A 19,450-nucleotide genomic window follows, 5' to 3' on the forward strand; every position below is an offset into this window, starting at 1 on the left:
GGTGAAACATGTGAAACATGTGCAGTGGTCATGGGCGAAGGCCATGGCTAGTGGGATCAAACAAACCTTTTGTGCATCATGTACAGTGGACATAACTGAAGGGCCTGGCCACTGGCCATGGCCGAAGGTCAGGGCTAGGAGGCCCCAAAGAAACATATTTTTGCAAAAAGTACAGTGGCCACAGCCAAAATCACAGCCAGGGCCCCTTTAAATGTCCCCCCGGCTGTCTTCCGGTGCCTTTGGCCATGTATACACCACTAGGTTTCTTTAGGGCACACTAGCCATGGCCTTTAGCCATGGCCCCTTGACATGTTCACATGTTGCCTCAGTAGGCTTCGTTGGGGCCCACTAGCCATGGCCTACCGGCCGTGTCCACTCTCCATATTGCACCATTTGTTTCCTTAAACTAACGCAGTAGCCACTGTCTTCGGCCACATCTATTACCCCCACCTCACTGTAGCTGTAACATTCCACTTTTTTTGTATTCATTTAATTTTTTTAACTCTCTTTTTAAAGAGAAAACCTTTTTCCCATAGCCACAGTTATTATAATCTTGATAATAAGAATGTACTTCAAATATCCCTGGTTATTTGCAAAATAACCCTGGTTGTTCGTGTGACACACTTTAATTCCCAATCCCATTTTCTACTACAACCTGATTATGCGAAAATTACCCCAGTCATTCAAAAGCATGTGAGCGCTGAACAGGTTCCCCAGTCATCTCCCCAATTTCATGTGGTGTCCTCGTTCCCCTTCTCCAACTCTAGCCTGATGCAATGTCATCCTTTTTCCTCATATACATGGCAGTTTGCAACTAACCCTGGTTATTCCTGTAATAGCCCTAGCTATGATTATTATTATTATTATTATTATTATTATTATTATTAAACACACAACCAAGGAATATCGATTCCATGTCTTAAAATTGCGGCAAAAATGGCCATAGATACAATATATCACGGCAAAAATGCCATGCTTTTGCTGCCAAAATCATGTAAAGGATGCAGGGGACACCCTTGCAACCCCCAGACCCATTATACCATTTAAGGGGAAAGGGGGACACCCCTGCAACTCCTGCTCCCGTTAAATGGTATAATGGGGTACACCTTTACCGGGTCAAACTACAGCATTTTTACCTGATTTTTTTTACTGGCAACATTTTTGCTGTGATTTTATTACCTGATACCGGAATATTAGGAGGAAACCAAAGAAAGAGTAAGAGCCCATCATAGCCTATAAGAGAGCCAAAATATAGAGAGATCTTTTTCAATAGAGTTATCGAGATATGTATTTATCACCTTCTTGAAGCTGAGGGCACCAGATATTGTGCAAAGGGTTGGCAGCAAATTGTTCCAGGGACCAGGGGTGCAAACATCAATGTTCGTTCCAGAAAGATTTTTTATTTGAAACAACGGTCCAAGAGTTTATTACCCCCATGTCATGCGCCCGTACTCCTGGAAGCAGTGGAATCGCTTCCGTTGGGGCGGCCATTGAATGTTCCATCACACTCTTTGCTATCCACAGTGACGGTCTAGTCTTTTTTGTTCCTTCCGGGTTGTCGGCACTCGGCTCGCTGGGAGGTATTTCAATGCCTTCCTCCCGGCGAGCCGCGCGTTGCAACATTTGGAGTTTTGCTTTTGCCACAGGTAAATTTGATGGCACGCCCAAGAAGGTGAAGGAGTTTCTCGATGCCCGTAAGGTATATCTCACCTTCAGACCCGTCATGTATGCCACCAGTCAAGCCAAGGTGGGCTTTCTTATTTCTAACATGACAGGTACCGCTCTGACATGGGCAACACCTCTGGTTATGGGGGGGATCCAGTTCTTCAGGACTTTGAGGGGTTTCAGACACTCCTGAAACAGACCTTCGGAAGAGCAGAAATATCATATTCAGCTTGTGAGGAACTGCTGGATGCTCAGCAAGTGTCCACGGATGTGCTATCATATATCTGTATGTTCAAGACATTAGCCACTCAAGCAGGGTGGCCGGAACAAGCTCAGTACACCATTTTCGGATGCGGTTTAAAGGAAGAAATCAAGGACGAATTGGCTAGATGCCCAAGGCCTACTTCTTTGAACGATTTGTTTTCTTCTGCTCTACAAATTGAAAGCTGTCTAACTGAAAGGCAAAATGAGAAGAAGAAGCTTCGATGGAGAAATATGCAATACAGACCCATAGCTTTGACCCCGACTCCCACTGCAGCTTTACGACAAGATGAGCCTATGCAGATAGGCATCACTCGAGGGCCTCTTTCTCTAGAAGAACGAAGACGACGTTGAGAAAGAGGATTGTGTGCCTACTGTGCGTCAGATTCTCACGCCATCCAAGGATGCACAGAGTTGTCCTCTCAAAGGTCGGGAAATGACTACCCTCGGTCCTAAAAGCGACTAGCGTTCGAGGGATCAAATCTACTGTCAGTCCCTTTGTTTCGTTGTCAGTCTCTTCGATGCAGCAGACAGAAGATTCACAACTTCTGGCGAATTCAGTCCACATCAAGGGAAGCTCAGATTGGGTTGAAGCCCTTGCTTTACTCGACTGCGGAGCAGCCGACAACTTCATGGACACATTTTGGGCTGCCAAAATGGGTATAGCAAGACATGAACTGTCGGAAGACCAGAAGGTGGAAGGAGTGGACGCTGTCCGTTATCTTCAGGGCCAATCACGCACCAGACTGAAGACCTTCAACTACAGATCTTTCAACATACAGAAACCCTCAGATTTGATATCATTCGCGCAGCCCATTTTCCCATCATTCTGGGCATCTCTTGGCTCCACAAACACAATCCTTACATTGACTGGCTTAAGAATCAGTTGGCATTCTTATCGGAGCATTGTAAACAACATTGTCTTTCGCAACCATGTGTTGCTAAAGTACAAGCCATGCTTTCGAGTAAGGAAGGATCAGTGGGAATTCACTCTGTGCCAGTCGAGTACAATGAGTTTGTACAGGTCTTCACTGAGAAACTGCCATTGGAGCTCCCCCACATAGACCTGAGGACTGTGCCATTGAGGTAGTTCCGGGCACTTTAGTCCCATTTGGACGTATGTTCTCCCTCTCTCAGTCTGAAAGAAAAGCCCTCAAGCAATACCTCGATAACCATCTCGAAAATGGTCTTATTCAGACTTCCAAATCTCCTGCAGGGGCACCATTGTTTTTTATCCCCAAAAGAGACTCCTCAGAGTTACGACCATGTATAGACTTCTGCGGTTTGAATAAAGTCACAATCCGAGACCGGTACCCCATGCCTCTCATAAATGACATCTTGGAAGCCATACAAGGGGCCAAGATATTCACAAAACTGGATCTCGGAAGCGCTTACCACTTGCTTCGCATCGTCAAGGAGACGAATGGAAGGCGGCTTTCCGTACACCTTTTGGTCTCTATAAGTATCAGGTGATGCCGTTTGGCCTAGTCAACGCCCCGGCCATATTCCAGAGATTCACGGACCGAATATTCTCTGATCTCATGTTCATCTCTGTAATCATCTATCTAGATGATATACTGGTTTTCTCAAAGGACACCATGCTCCACACTCAACAAGTACGTAAAGTCCTCAAACATCTTCAGGGAGACTGACTATTAGCCAAACCTGAAAAGTGTGTGTTTGGGGTCAAATCAATCTCCTAGGGTTTCATCCTCTCCGAAGACGACATCAAGATGGACGAAAAGAAGGTTAGCTCCATCCTAGAATGGCAGTCTCCCTCTACCGTCAAAGACATCCAAAGGTTTCTGGGGCTTGCAAATTTTTACCGCAGGTTTATACCCAATTTTTCAAGAGAGGTACTTCCCATCAACAAACTCCTTAAAAAAAGCAATGAACCTTTTCACTGGACAGAGTCGGCTGAGGACAGTTTACAGCATCTTAAACAGTTTTTCTGTTCAGCACCCATACTTCAAAAACCAGATCAGTCCAAGCCTTTCGTATTAGAGACAGACGTGTCGGCCTCCGCAATCGGTGCAGTATTACTCCAAGAAGTGGAAGACAAAAACATCCCATTGCTTATCTTTCAAAGACCCTGTCACCAAGTCAAAAGAATTACTCAGTGTTAGAAAAAGGATTGCTTGCCATGAAGCAAGCATGTGAGGAATGGAGACATCTCTTGCAGGGCGGAAACCATCCATTTACCATCCGCACAGATCATCGCAACTTGAAGGTGCTGGAGACCATGGAGTGTGTTAACTCCCGTCAACCTTATATTCCGGGTAGCCAGAACACGGTGGCGGATGCCCTATCGCGGAAGAAGGCCCAGGATGACCTACCATCACAGAATCCGGATCAGATGTTTCCTAACATTCGAGTTATAGCCACGGTTGACACTTTCCTAAGGCGGTTAAACGTGCCATAGCACAATCACGAGAATCTCAAATACTCTTACCCGAAAGGATCACAGAAGAAGAGGGATACTGGTTCAAGGACAAACTGTTGTACATTCCCACGGACAATCTTCGCAAGAAAATGATGTTCTGGTGCCATCACCATCCAGCGGCAGGACACAGGGGATGGTCTGGAACGTTGGATCTTATTCAACATACATACTATTGGCGTATTCAGAAGCAGGATGTTAGATCATACGTTAAGAGTTGCCCGGTCTGTGCTAAGGCCAAATATCAATCGGGAAAACCCATTGGATTCCTAGAACAGATCCCAGTTCTGACACGCACGTGGGGCACTGTTACCACGGATTTCATTGTCGACTTGCCAAGATCAAACTCATGTACTTGTATCATGGTGACTGTTGATTCTTACACCAAGATGGCACACTTCTCACCCCTACCCCAGGTTCCATCAGCCGAAGGAATGGCAAGAGTGTTTATTCGGGACATTTTCTGCCTCCATGGTTTACCCGACAAGGTGATATCGGACAGAGGAGCACAATACACTTCCAAGTTCTGGAAGGCTGTTTGTCACCTTTTAGGTATAGAGAGCGCATTATCATCGGGATACCACCCACAGTCCAATGGCCAAACAGAAAGGACTAACGCAACACTCGAGCAGTATCTTCGCTGCTATTGCAACCAACAACAAGATAACTGGAAGCCTCTTTTAGTCATGGCCAAGTTTGCTTACAACAACTCAACTCATTCCACAATAACAATGTCTCCATTCTACTGTTCCTACGGATTTCATCCCCGGAGTGTCCATCCTACAACCCAACAACAGTCCAACCTACCAGCCATCAACGAATTGCATGATAAGATTAAGGAGGCTCATTCCACTGCCCTTTCGAGTCTAGAAGCAACTGTTCAAAGAAATAAACAACAGGCAGACAAACACCATCAGAAAGGTCCCAGATGGGAGATTGGCTCAAAGGTTTGGCTCTCTACAAACTTTTTTCCTCGATGGACTCACCCATCTAAACTCTCCTCGGTTTCTGGGTCCTTTCACTATTCTGTCTAAGATCAACCCAGTCGCCTATAAGCTCCAGTTACCTCATAGCCTTAGAAAGATTCATCCTGTCTTTCACTCTTCGCTTCTCAAACCTTGGGTTCCTCATTCAACTGGTCACCCCCAGTCTAATTTCAACAACTTGTTGCCTGATACTGGTGAGGAATATGAGGTTTCTCATATTTTCGACTCCAGATTCCGTAAGGGATGGGTGGAATACTTGATAGGATTGAAAGGGGACCCAAGATCTGAAGATTCCTGGGAGCCCTCCTCTCAAATCCACGTTCCATTACTTCTACGCAAGTTCCATAGGGCGCACCCGGGGAAGCCCAGTGGGGCGGCTCTTAGGGCATACTGTCATGCACCCATACTCCTGGAAGCAGTGGAATTGCTTCCATTGTGGCGGCCATTGAATGTTTCATTACGCTCTTTGCTATCCACGGTCTAGTCTTTTTTGTTCCTTCCGGGTTGTCGGCGCTCGGCTCGCTGGGAGGTATTTCAATGCCTTTCTCCCGGCGAGCCACGCGTTGCAACATTTGGAGTTTTGCTTTTGCTTCCTCTCCATGCTGTGGTTCAACGCTTCACTGTGTTTTTGCACTTCTACTTTGGGTCCCTGTCTTTTGGGCCCATTTCCTCTGTTCCCTACCTCCCTTTTTCTCCTTTCCTGTACTTTCCCTCGGAGTCCCGTCTCCCCTACCATCAGCCGCCATTGCGGCTTTGCCTTCCGAGCTTTCACTATTGCTTCTTTTTATTTCTGGCTCGCCATCCTGTTCCAGTTATCCGACTGGTGCCGCACTTACCTTATACCGCAGATATACATTTGCTACGTCCTCTCCGCTTCAGCAACACTGACTTCCGGACATCTTCATCCTCCATGGTTTTTTCTGCCAAGCGCTTTTTCCGCAAATAAGCGCCTGCCTCGGTGAGGGGGCCCCAGTGCTACTATTCTACCGGTGAACACTGTGGCTTCGTACCGAGACAGGTCTCAGTCATCACAGCTGCAGACGCATAGAGAGCCCTGTACACTCCCTTCGGACTCCAGTTCTGCAGCTGAGGAGTCGGAGGGAGGAAGTGGGTCAGAAGACAACGAAGTAAAACTACGTATAAGTGTCAAACTTGACACCCCATTAGACCTCAAAAATCTTAATACTGGGACATCATGTAACCGATCAACAAGCTAGCATGGAGACTTTCCTGCTCAACATTTGTGAATGAGCATAAGGATTTTATGTGTGACTCTTTCATGGATATGCAGTCAATGAAAGGAACTCAGTAACATGATACATCTTATCCAGCCCAAGAAGTGCTCTCACTGCACCATTTTGAACAACCTTCAGAGTATTTAAGTTGGTTTTCGATGTTCGTACCAACAGACTATTTCAGTAGTCAATTTTTAGAGTTGACCAGTGCACAGGCTAGAAAGCTCAGATTACCTGCAGATATACATGGCCTGATCTGCTTAAGCAAATTGATGGTATAGGCATTACGATGTTTGTATGTGTGTGATATGATTTTTCATTGATAGATTGGAGTACCAGGTAGACTCCCTGAGTCTTGACAGATTTTACAACAGGGGTGATACAATCAGCGATCTTGAATTGAAAGTACCTCATATCCAGCTGGTTCAGACGTGGACCTGACCCCACAATAAGCAACTTGGTGCTACTATCATTGAGTGTGAGGGAGTTCATAGCCATCCAGGACAGAACCAGCGAGTAGGTTTGATTTATTGTTGCTGAGTCATGATCATAATTCCCCATCAGTTCGAAGACAATCTGGGTATCATCAGTGTAGTTACTATGCTTCACCCCAGATCTAGCAAATTAGTCAAGCAGTGGAACAGTACACAATAATGGAAAGTCTCCAATTGTGACCCTTGATAAACGAAGACCAAGGAAAGACCCAATACAATCAGCAGCGGCATCCAAACAGTTTGTGATCTAGGTCAGCCTGTTAAGCAGAAATACATAATCCACAAGTTCAAATACAGTGGAAATATCGAGTAACATCAGCACGGCAATATGATCTTTATCATTAATTTCCACAAGATTGGCCCTTAGATCAAGCAAAGCAGTTGCTGTTTGATGCATTTCTCTAAACCCAGATTGTGGTCATCCAAGTAAGTAGTAGCTTTCGATGTGCTCCAGGTAAGCCGTCCTGTCCAGGATATTTAAAAGAAAAAGGACGTTAGTGATTGCACAGTAATTTTTGCAACTTCAGGATCTAAGGTCTCCATTTTCAGTAGAGGGGTTATCCAGACTTTTTTCAGACATATGGGAACATTCAAAGACATAAAGGACGAGTTGATAATTGGAGTAATCAGCTATGTTGGACAGCTGATAGACCCTTCAATTATACTTGCTGGCGGGCAAATATCGTCTTTGCATGACGTTGGTTCAAACACAAAACTTTGGATTGGACAAAATAAAACATGCCAGCTTTTCATTTCTGAAAAGCCTCTTTGCTGCAAAGCACCATGGGAGATATAGCTATAATTTTGGGATAAGGGGCGCCACTTGTCCGTCAAATATTTTAACAACTACTGGATAGAGTAATCATAGACCGTAAATCGAGGCTGCAAGCCCTGACTAGTGGGCCTGAAAGATATGTAGAGTGGGTTCAAAAGAAACATATTAGGGGAACATGTATAGTGGACACAGACAAAGGCCATGGACTGTGTCCATAGCTAGTGCCCCTTAATAAAAACTATGGTATAAGAAAACCCTTGAAATTCACAGAAAAAAACCTTAGTTAAGGTGCAGTAATGTTGTTCAGATGAACACAACCAAACCTTTCAAATCAAGCAGATTTGGGAAGACATGACCAGCTTAACTCGGTGCGTTCCCATTGCAAAGCCCATGAGAACATACATATTATAAGAGAAGAGATTCACCTTCACAAAAAAAGATGGCATTATGGGGCACATGGCATTATGGAGGTCATCAAAGGGATTGCACCGAGTTTACTCATGCACTGGCAGTCAAAAGAAGCAAATGCTAATAGGCTACATTTTTAATTAGTGGTTGTACATGTCCTAATCTGAAGTCGTTTATGTAAACATGCGGCTGTGAATTAAGTCCTTTCTGAAATCAAGAATGCAAGCAACCTGGTTAACCCCCTTCAGCTCAGCACCACACACAATGGTACCACAAGGCTAATCCTTTTACCACTACTCTTCATCATCTACATGGCCCCACTCACCAAACTCATCAAATGACTCACTTGCTACAACTATGCAGATGACAAAGAAATCATCTACAAAATAGATACCACCAAAAAAGTGGACCAAAACCTTACCAACTGCCCCACACAAATAAACGGATATATGACCACCAACAGCCTCAAACTCAACCCAGACAAAACAGAGCTCATGATCAAGCCCAAAAGCCTATCGAATCAACTTCATATTCCTTGTCCTAATGAAATGGGAAACTGACCAGAATGTTCAAAAATAGTTAAAAATCTCGCACTAGAGCCACAAGTAAATGAAGTAGTAAACAAATGCATCTTCTATATGCGCACAATCGAATGGACAATACCCTTTCTCATCTTCCCACACAGAACACCCACCGTCATCTCTGTTGTCATGCCAGATTACACTACACCAACAGCATCTACCATGGAATGCCAGACTACCTCACCAAAAACCGAAAACCAATACAGAAAGCGACAGGTTGGTTGGTTAAGAAGCAAGGGAGAAAACATTTGTTCCCAGCCGTGAGGTTTTGGTGAGAAATATCATGGATTGATACATTCTAAGTGACTGAGAACTTTGTAAAGGTTTCTATATCTAGTAAATAAATAAATCTGGACACGATAAATGTTATGCCACCAAAAACCAGGGTGTGTCAATCTGGGCGATCGTCAACCCTCCCCAATTGGAGCCACCCCTTCAGGATTATGGAGGTGAGCCCACTATGCTTAAAACCTCCAGGGACCAGGGCAAGCAGGAACCATATGGAGGGACTCTCGCTTGGGAGACAGAGACCCCATTACGGATTTAGGTTACCATCTGCCCATCACTAACAACTTTGTAGGATATCTAGGGACTGTTGTTTACCATGATCTTATACACCCTTTAGTAATGTCTGACTTGGCTTCTGACCTTACCTGTGCCCAATCTTCTTTCAAGACTAAGGAGGAACAAGTAAACCGACCACTGTAAGAGTCTCCCTGGGGCAACCAAAGAAAAGAGGCCTCAAAAGGCCCTGCAGAGTTCAAAAGCGCGAAGGAGATCAAAGGAGGTGTGGCCAGAGAGAAATAGAGAATGTCAGTGTCAGTGTGACGGATCCAGACATGCATCAGGTGGGTACCACAGAATGCAACTGCCAGTCAGCCGAAGCAGCCTTGAGAGGTTGCTACAGCGAGCAGGCGGACCGTTGATTGGCATCTGGGGCCGGGGACCCGTCTATCTTCAACGCTTCCTGACTAAATACTCCCCTCGTAGACTCCTGCGCTCCTCTGGCACCAACTATCTGCGTGTGAAGTGGTTTGCTAAACAGAGAGATGGTGGTCGATCACTTTCCTCGGTGGGCACCCTCCTGTGGAATAGCCTCCCTCTCCCTCTGCGTATTGAGCAGGACCTCCTTAAATTCTGAAAATGCCCTAAGACCTTTCTCTTTACCTCTACCTTCGCCTCCTCTCTTCCCTGCTAATCATACAGTAGTGTGACTGATGTGCAGGGCCCTTATGTATCCTCTGGGCCCTGACACCTCACATATCTCATCCTAGCCTCTGTGTATTCACTGCACTTACTTGGGCTCACCCTCCCCAAGGGAGATTGCACTTATGTTTTTCACTTCATAGCACATCACCCCAAGCACGTCTCCATGAGCACTGCAGCACCTATCCATTACCCCTCCCCTCTGCATTTGCATGCTCTGAACAATCACAAGGCATTGTAGGTTTGTCTCCCCTCCCTGTTATTCTCATCATTTGTTTTACTATTAATTCAATTATTTATCTTTGTTGTAATTCATTGTCTACCGTCACCCCCTGTCCCCACTCTATTGCCCTGTGGGCACTTTGAAACAGTTTTTCTAATTGTATAAGCACCTAACAAGAGATCAATAAATAAATAAATAAATACATTCGTGGAGTCCAGCTGAAAGGTCATGGAAGCAGCTTCGCTGAGACCGAGCTGCAAGAACGAGGAACCAGAGCCTTGACCATCTGCCGGGGAGCCCAGTTGAAGAGTAGCATTAGCAGCTCTGCAGCAAGAAGAGCACCAGCATGCCCCCATGACCCTCCTGAGGAGCATCACTCAAGACAGCCAGGTACACGGTGGCTCAACAGGGGAGGGAGGTGGGCAAAAGAGAGGGAAAGGAAGAGAAAAGCTCCAGAGTGGGAGGAAGGTGAGAAAACCCCAGAGTGGGGAGTGCAATAGTGAAGCACCCCAAGAGGGGCGTGAGAAAGAGAAGTGCCCCAGGGGGGAGAGAAATGCAGAGAAACCCAGACTGGGCAAAATCAGGGGAGAATCAGAGAGATCCCCAGAGTGGGGATTGAGAAAGAGAAGCACCCCAAAGTGGGAATTGAGATAGAGAAGTGCCCGGAATTGGGGAGAAATGGCAAGGACTCCAGAGGGAGAGACAGGAGAACCCCCGAGTGGGGAGTGAGGAAGAGGAACACCCCAGAGTGGAGAGAGAGAGAGAGATAAACATCACAGAGTGGGGAGTGGGGAAAATAAACATTCCAGAGTGGTGAGGGCAAAAGATCCCAGAGTGAAAAAGAGAATTGCACCGAAGTGGGAAGAAATGGAGAGAGCCCCAGAGTGAAGAGAAATAGCAAAAACCCCAGAGTGAGGAGTGGAAAGGAGAAACGTCCAAGAGTGGGGCAGAATGGCGAGAACCCCTGAGTGGGGAACAGTCTTGGAAATCCTCTGAGTGAAGAGAAAGAAAGACTGACCGAATCCCCAAGGGGGGAGGAGAAAGGGGAAGAGGCACAGAGAAAATGGAAAGAGATGGAATGGGACTTGGGGCTGGGACCAAAGCACAGCAGACCAGCCCAAAAAGAACTGTATACTCTGAACCAGAACTCTGCGTCCAAACCTTCACTGAAAGGGGACATGATCGGGTGGAGGTCTAAAGCCAGCAGCCATCCCTTCCAACCCAAAATCCCCAACCTCTTATGTTGTTTTTAGTTTTCTTTTTGAAGAGAGGGAAAGTGGTTAGGTTAGAATAGGATTACAGACAGAGCTGTTATATTGTTTCAACATTGTGATGAACACTGTTGTGACTTGTTTTGTGGAAAAGGGTATGAGTTTAGGGAAAGATTTTATTTTTTGGTTGCAAGAAAATAAAGTTCTGTGATTACAACATCTGGTAGTGTGAATCCTGTTTGTGACCTCCTGCCACAAGGGGCATTCAAAATGTGGTAGGCCTTGGGCAACAGAAGTATATCCTAGTGGGGAGAAAAGGTTGTCTAGGAGTTATCTTGCCTTTTTGCGGCTTGAACAAAAATCACAGATTTTGGTGTTTTAAATGTCATCACATATGGTAGAGAAAGCAACCTACCAGAGATCATTTAACACAAGGAACTTGAGAGGATACATTCAGGCCTTAAAATTATATTGACCTGCCCGACCCTCATCCTGTAAATGAACACAATACATTCAGGTTCTCAAACCCCACACTTATGTTAAACTGGGACGGATCCATTTTTAACCTGCTACAGAAATGTTTATTCTTGACTATCCCTGATATGCCTGCTCATAACATCTTTATCTGCTGATCTAGCCCTTAGCTCCTCTAAGTTTGGATTGCCCAGTGTGTGACTATGTTCCAACAACATGTACTCTTGACTCATACCCTGCTATGCCAGCTCATAACATCTTTTCTGCTGATGTAGCCCAACATTGACTTTTTGCCTACCTATATTCTGACGTACCACCTGTACCATGGGGTGAGGCTTTCCTGGACTGTGCTCCCACACCAATGTTGACTTTTTGCCTACTTGTATTCCAACGTAGCCCTCTGTACCATGGGGTGAGGTTTCAATGAACTTTCTACTGACTGACAAACCAAAGGTGGCCACCGAAAATCCTAAACCTAAGTTTATCAAAACGTATAATACGGAAGCAAAAGCAATTATCAAAATACTCAAAGAACATTGGAACGTTCTCCAACATTTGGAGGACCGGCCAAGTATTTGTTATCGCTGGTCCCCAACAATAATGAATAAAATCAGCCCACGTTTCGTGAGCCATACTACAACAATGCTACCATCTGAAATATTTACACAGAAGCCGATCATGGGAAACTACAAATGCGCTAATTGTAAAATATGCCCTCTGATGAACCATGGAATGAAAGATACAACACTTCCAAATGAACACTTGAAAAACATTAGGCAATTTATAAACTGCAACACAACACATGTCATTTATGCAATTAAATGCACGTGCATGAAGATTTACATAGGTAGCACAATATGAATATTAAAAACTAGAATCTTTAAGCACCTCAGGGCAATATGGAGCAAGGACCTAAGACATCCTTTATCGCTACATGCACTCACAGACCATGAGGATTTCAAAATAGAAAACCTGAAAGTTTTCGGACGAGAAAGCATCAAAAAACCACCAAGAGGAGGGAATAGAGAAACCCTCCTGCGTCAAAAAGAAGCTAAATGGAATTGTGTAATGGATTTGTGCGACAGTGGCCTGAACAGTGATAAAGAAATGTATAATTGGCTCTAATGTGCAAATGTTGAATTAAGCTAATGACTTTCCATATATCAGACCCTTGATTAACTCTCTATTTTTCTATCTCTCTCCATTACCCCTATAGCTTTTTTCAGCATTTCTGTTTCACATCTTATTTCAACTCTTATCTTAACAGATAATATTGACAAACCATTCAAGTGAAAATCAAATTTGCCCAGACAAATAAAATAGGCCAAAAAAAAATTCTTTGTAAATAAATATTTAAAAATAAATATATGTTTTCCTCCAGTAAGCTTGAGTCTCTCTCCTAACCCGAACTTAAGGACTCTTAACATTTAGGGCCTCATTAGGACCCTGGCGGAATGGGTTTAACAGCTCCGGTAAAGGTGCCGGCACCTTTAAACCCATTCCGCCCTATTGCGAGACCCATTCCATGGACCTGGTAAGAATTCATTACCGGCTACCGCCAGGGTCCTAATGAGGCCCTTAGTCTGTTTTTTCAAGAGTAAGTAACAAAACAGTTACATTGAATATATTCAAATAATATAAACACCTGACTCTTGTGCGCACTGCAATGAAAACAAACAAAAAAATAGCCATAAGAATGTGGCGCAATGATGTCATGACGCCCCTGCGCGTTAACATACAGCGACGCATGATGTCATCGCGCTCCATTACAATCGCGCTATAAAAGCGTGGCTTTTCATTCCTATCTGGGAGCAGCAAGCCGAACGAAAGCCTAAAACCTATATCCTGTTAAAAGTTACCAAAAGTAAGCCTAAACCAGTGAATGACTATGCCACACTAATTCTTTATTTCCTTTAACAATCTCCTTCCTCCCCTAGTAGCTAATCTCTAAACTGTCTATTTCTTTCCTTGTTTCTTTTCTGCGGCACACAATTGAATTTGCCTGCTATTGAAGATACATATCATCTGTGAAAACACAAGAAAGGACTGTTTAATTGATTACAGTAATTAGGAAACAATCAAAAATGAAAAACCTAACCAATGGGTGAGTCACTAGATTTAAGCATGACATCTTAAATTCAACCTCTATTTGATTGGCAGAACATGAAATGGACAAATGTTATATATTTTGTGTTTATATTTCTTTAGGACTACTGCATGGACATAACTGGTGAACCTCTCCTTGTGAGCTATTTAGACATTTGAATGGTGAAACACGTGTTGAGAGTTTGCTAACAGAGAGTCTGAAAATAAATATCTCTCACTTTCAACAAAGACCAGCATTGGCAAATGATTTCATTATCAACCAATTGGCATAATCTTTTTGATGACCTTTGTTGGCGCAAAATACAATTATCCCCTCTTTATAAACATTGTACCTTTGCAGTTAAGCAGCCTCACTAGCAGGATATACCATTTTGCATGACAACGATCCTAACATTTGCAAGTGTGGAGTCGCCATGTGCCAGCTATTTTAGACTTCAAATTGTTAGAAAAATCCATACTCTGATATACCTGCTCATAACATCTGTATCTGCTGATCTACCCCTTAGCTCCTCCAAGTGTGGCTTTCCCAGTGTGTGACTATGTTCCTGCAACATAAACATGTACTCTTGACTCCATACGCTGATATGCCAGCTCATAACATCTTTTCTGCTGATGTAGCCCAACATTGATTTTTGCGTACCCATGTTCAGACGTACCCCTGTACCATTGGGTGAGGCTTTCCTGGACTGTGCTCCCACACCAATGTTGAATTTTGCCCATATGTATTCCGACGTAGCCCTCATGTACCATGGGGTGGGGCTTTTCTGGATATTGCCTTAAAACCAATCCCTTATTCCGTAATATTCTGAAACCTCATGCCTTGTCTCACACTTTATAGACTGGGTTTATGCACTTGTAACTGTAACTAGCACCTAGATATCTCAGGGCTTAATTAAACCTTTCACATCCAAAACATAGACCTTGTGTATATGCTTCATTTGAGCTCCATGTACTGAGCGTGTGGTGCTTGGCTTAAATATACTGTCATGCAAACCACAGCATTTATTAGTGCTTAGGATGACAACATATGTGACCAATGCTAACATCTCGGCGCAGATAGGTCTCCGTGCCAGGATGTTACTGTTTGCAGTGAAATCCCAGCACGGATAGTGCTTCAATGGCAGCTGTGCGGAAGGCGCCGCAATGGCTGGCTCCAAATCGGCTGGCCGGAATGTCCGGCTTCGCAACCCATTAGTTCTGACTCTACCAGGTAGCATTACCAAAGAGCTAAAACCCAAATAAATAACCCAAATAAACAACTCCAACTTTCTCTTCCTTTTACAGATGTTAGCCTCATATACTTTGTTTCATTTTTATTCTGAAATCATTTTTTTAAAAAATATTGATTTTCAGCCTAAAAACATACAACTTTACAAACCAGTAAACACCATGAATTTGCATGTACAGTTATATGCATTTTCTTATTCCAAACCTCCCTTAACTCGTCCCCTCCCACCACGGCCAACCACACACTGCACAAATCTGCCACTGTCCCCCGCAGGCTAAACCTGCAATATCGCCCTCTTGGGCTAATTACCGTCTTGACCGGAGTGGTCTGATACAGCTAGAGCAGCCACCAATTGTCTCCTAGCATCTAGTTCCCCATGTTCTGCATCTTCATTCCTCCCTCTAGCCTCTTGCCACACCACAGTTTCTGCATTCACCCATTTCGTTAGATCCCACCACCACACTTCTGCGCACGGTCTCATCCGCGCTTTCCAACTAATCGCTATCCTGCGTTTAGCCAGTATGTACACCAGGTCCTTTAGCTTGCTTACATGCTTAGCTCTGCGAGGCCTCGGGAATCCCCTTAGAAGGCAAGCTCAAGGGGAACCTACATCCAGGTTAATCTCCACTATAGCCATGATCCGGGCCACTTCTTCCCAAAATCTTCCTATCTCTGTGCAGGACCAGAAAATATGCACCAACCCCGCATTCGCAACCCCACACTTTCATTCTGAAATACTTAGATTGTATAGCTGTTACAATATATTTAACACAGTTCCCAACTCAGATTTCTTTTTATGGTTGTTGTTTTGATTTTATTGTATTTTAATGCACAGCGGTTGCCATATTGGACATCTTGACACTGGGAGAGGAGAACAAGGGGATGTATTGATGACATGGATAGCAATGACCCTTTTTAACTGCGGGCCCTTCAATGATTTTCTATGGAAATTATGAGAAACCTGTACATCCTAATGGCAGTGAAGGAGGGTAAAGTAATGGGAGGAATACAATAGTACGATTACGATGGAAGAGAGGTCCAAAAGGGCTTGCAGAAAACAGGTACCCAAGTAAAGAGGGAGTTTGAGTAAGCTTTACAGCAGAGTTGTCCAACTCCTGGCCTCAAGGGTCGGATCCATGTCGGATTTTCAGGAGCCCTTATTAATATTCATGAGATAAATTTGCATACAATGATGCTCAGTGTAGTCCATCTTTCCTCATGAATATTAATGAGGGATATCCTGAAAACCCATCAAGATCCCGGCCCTTGAGGCCCGAAGTTGGACAACCCTGCTTTGCAGAGTTAAAGAAAAATGGTAGCAACTGCTTATAGGTTAAATGTCCAAGTCCCCAGTGCAAATGCAGGTCTCTCTTCTGATTTTAAAGTCTAGCTCACCTCCTACTCCTGTCTGGAAAATGTGAACTCTATCAGCAAAGCTCAACATTCACAAGGAGAAGAGGCATCAATGGAGGAGGGGTTTTGGGGGCAGCTATAGCCCTGTGTCTTTTGATTGTAGCCGCAGATAGAAGCTCAGGCGCTACAACCAAAAGGCTAGCTAGCCCTGAGTCCCGAAAGTCCCGGCATTAGCGAAACCCTAGATCTTTTCCAGACCTAGCAACACCCCTGACAAGGAGTCACTGATGAGTGCTGTGCAGGTGTGATGGTCAGCATGGCCTCCTGTAAACTCCAGCAGATACTAACATTTAGGCCAGAAGGCAAGGGTGATAGCAATACCCGCAGCCCAAGTGATGCTTCAACAGATTTGTATGTCTGTCCAAATGCCAAGACCCCCTAATTTAAATGTTGGTGACTATTGAGGACTTCAGCCAACAACGGCCAAAGGGAACTCTGATGCAGCAAACATTAACTCACCAAGTTTAGTTACGGGTCAAAACCTGCTGCACCCGCTGCTGCCTACCCTGTCACGACCATGCCAGAAGCAGTCACCATCAGCATTAATATGCTATCTAGGCACAGCTCCCACCCTACCCAGTCAGTGTAACGGTGACAGGCCTGGAGTGGTCCATCGGGCAATTGGGCAATGCCCAGAGTGCCAGACCATGATTCTAGAATGGGCAAGTTCCTTTGCCAGAATTTGCCACTTTTTGGAAAGAGTGGTCCAGTTTCATAAATTGCTACACTAGTTTTAGCCAATGTAACTAAGCAAATATGTTTTCAAATGCAAATGCAAAATAAAGCTGTTAGGATTGTTAGAAACATTCCCAGGGGAAAACGTGTGTCCAGTCATTGGAAGGACCTACACCGGCTCACAGTAGCGACCCGAGTCCAATTCAAAATAAACACCTTGACCCATAAGTGCCTTTATGGTACAGGCCCCTCTTATCTGAAACAATGCCTGGTGCAAAATAAACCTAAAAGAGCCATACCCTATAGTAACGGTAATCGACTGGTGTGCCCCGTACTGAGCGGGGGAGAGAGAATGGCCGTTCTTTCTCTGCCCAACCACCACTCGCTTGGAACACACTCTACAGATCTGCTGCAGGAAAGGAAATTCCCCACTTTTAGGAGACGATTGAAGACTTACTTATCCGAGTAATGTCTTAGAATCCTGGCCGTCAGATCTCTTTGTTTCATCCCCCTTGTCTTGTTGTCTCATGTGAATGTGTGCCTTGATGCCAGTGGCCTTCGGTGCGTTAAAAATAAATAAATAAATACATGCAATACACCCAACATATTTTACCCAAAACGCCCCCTTGGATAGAACTCAAACAGTCTGTTCTGGATAGCAATGATATGATATGGCATTTATAACGTGCCTATACACAAGTGTTTCATGGAGCGATGAGGCAAGGGGGGGCCGAGGGAAGACAGAGACAACAATCTTACTAGGCCAGGTGACATTGAGATCGCACAAGTGCAGGGGAAGGGGTAAGGGGAAAAGTGCAAAGTGGAAGGGGGGGCAGTGCAGTACATGGGATCCACAGTAAAAGAAAAATAGAATAAATAAAAGCAATAAGTAAAAAGTGAAGCCAGCTGGTGGCAAGTGCAAGGGTAAGTGCAGACATCAGGTGTCAAGTGCTGGTAGGGGACTGTAGGGATACAGAAAACAGTCCCCAAGTGCGGTTGTTAGCAGGGGAGGCAGTGCAGGCGTGCAGCTGGTGGGGTGGCGGACCTGGGCCCGAGCTTGGAGGGTTGGCCAGGTGATCAGTGCAGTTCCAGTTTCAGCCAGGAGTTCAGCAGGGGAGAGGAGGAGAGAAATCAGAAGCAAAGAGGAAGGTTTTGAGGTGCTCCGGAACCAGAGCAAGTTTTCCTCAAGTTTCAGGGAGGCAGGGATGCTGTTCCAGAGGGAGGCCCCGGCCGAAGAAAGAGATCTACTACCAAATCGTTGGTAGCCAGTGCAGAGATTTCAGTCCTGGAGAGATGCGATCCCTGGGCTTAAGGGCAAGGACAAGTCTTGCAGTCCTGTTCTGGATGAGTTGCAGAGGGCGGAGATTAGAAGGAGGCAGATTTAGCAAGAGGCTGTTGCATTAGTCCAGCCTAGAGAAAACCAGAGCTCTGGAGACAGTGAGCTTCTGGGGGAAGGGGAGGAAAGGAAGAATACCTCTGAGGAGGTGCAGCTGGTAGTGTGACTTCTTAGAGATGTCAGAGATGTGAGGAGAGAAGGAGAGTGTGGAGCTGAAGATAACCCGAGGCATTTAGCCTCACAGGTGGGAGCAGGAAGAGGGCCAAGAGAGGCTGGCCAGAGAGTGTCAGGAAAGTAGGGAGCGGGTGTGCCAATGAGGAGAATCTCAGTCTTACTGGCACTAAGGCAGATATCATTGGAGGCACACCACTCCTGGGTGGCGGACAGGCAGTCAGAGATGAGAGATGGAGAAGAAGTGGCCGAAGGGAGCCTGAAAATTAGCTGAAGTGTCATCTGCATAGCACTGAAAGTTGGGGCAGAGAGTGGCAATGCAGTGGGCAGGAAGTGCCAGGCATTGATTGAGCAGCCAGGGAGAGAGGTCAGACCTCAGGGGAACACCACAGATAGAGATAGAGATAGTGGAGAGGAAGGACCCAAGTTGGACCTGGGAGGGATGATCAGAGAGGAAAGAGGTCAGCCAAGACAGGGCCTGATGGGTGATACCCAGGTTATCACGGAGACGTTTGAGCAGGATGGCAAGGCAGAAGAGAGATCAAGGAAGACGAGGACACAG

This window comes from Ambystoma mexicanum, chromosome 9 (genome assembly GCF_040938575.1).
Source record: "Ambystoma mexicanum isolate Mex_15411 chromosome 9, UKY_AmexF1_1, whole genome shotgun sequence".
Classification (NCBI taxonomy): domain Eukaryota; kingdom Metazoa; phylum Chordata; class Amphibia; order Caudata; family Ambystomatidae; genus Ambystoma; species Ambystoma mexicanum.